At 32.2% G+C, this 1,317-nt stretch overlaps 1 non-coding gene across 1 annotated transcript; it reads left to right on the top strand.

The window, feature by feature from the left end:
• Positions 1–553: 553 nt before the first annotated feature.
• On the top strand, positions 554–660 carry LOC122232007. The gene has a single exon (XR_006209321.1). It is a non-coding gene; the product is annotated as a U6 spliceosomal RNA (small nuclear RNA).
• Positions 661–1,317: the final 657 nt, after the last annotated feature.

Below are 1,317 nucleotides of genomic sequence, written 5' to 3' on the forward strand. Positions count from 1 at the left end.
CTCTCCCATGGCTCAAAAAGTAGTCAAACTTAAAAATTTTTATCTGAATACCTATGTTATTTCTTTTTCTATCACTGCTAGCCATCATGATGTCACTATACAAATGAAACACTTATTCATCCCTTTTCCCACTTATTAAGTGTCATTTAAAAAGTCTGGAGTTTGTGATATTATGATTGTTACCATGGTAATGAACTGCAATATCAAACTCTATTCATAAATCATCTGTAAGTAAAGCAAACAAAAGAATGAGACTAAACACTGAGAGTTTCTTTTACTTAGAACCCATATTTAATAATAAAAATGTGTGCAAAAATTAAATTAAACATTTACTGCATGCCTACTATATACCAGGCTTTGTACCAGTTTCTGGTAATATAGAAACAAATGATACCAGTTTAGAGCCATTAGCACAAATTACTTTTTCAGCAGTTGCTCTTTCAACTAAGGCTATGGTTGAGTTTGCCACTATCTTGTTTCGATATGTAAGCTAATAAACTAAATATATAGGATACAACCAACCAATCATTCATCTTTAAAGACAATGCTATCAGTGCTCACTTCAGCAGCACATATACTAAAACTGGAACGATACAGAGAAGATTAGCATGGCCCCTGCACAAGGATGACACGCAAATTCGTGAAGCGTTCCATATAAAAAAAAAGAAAACAAAGATAATGCTATTAAATAATACTTAAATCCACTTAAGTATTTAATGAATTTTAAATCCATTAAAAATTTTCACAATGTGTTTTTCCATTTAAAAAAACAGGTTATAAAATAGTGTTTATAGTGTGATTATAATTTTCTTCTCTAGATTTTATTGTGTTCACCTAAAATGACATGATTCAGAGTTGAAGAATGCATTTGCTTTTTTAAAATCAACACACTAAAAATTTAGTAGCTGATAGAATGATATAACTGGAAGTCTTCAAATCTGGCAGCAGAAAGAATAGAAAACACTTCTTGCTGAAAAGACCTCACCTTAAGCAATTTTCCACTAGATTATTTGATGGACTATTTGGAATTTTCCATTCCATTTATTTGATGAAGGCTCTTCAAGAGTCCCAGTCAATTAAAAACAAAGAAACAAGAAAGAAAAAACAACCCCAAAACACTTTCAGTTCAAATCTGAAAACATTTTCCCAGTAAATCAAGCTGCCATTGTAATGAATTCCTTCATGTAAATTTTCTAATTGGCTATCTTACCAAGAAAAGAGTTTTTTCCAGAGACCAAGCCTGGCTCCAAAGAGCCCCACCAATGCTTCCTTTTCATAGCAACAGGGCTGAGAAATGTTTGCTCCAGGATCACAGCA

Source organism: Panthera tigris, chromosome A1, assembly GCF_018350195.1.
Source record: "Panthera tigris isolate Pti1 chromosome A1, P.tigris_Pti1_mat1.1, whole genome shotgun sequence".
NCBI classification, from domain to species: Eukaryota; Metazoa; Chordata; class Mammalia; order Carnivora; family Felidae; genus Panthera; species Panthera tigris.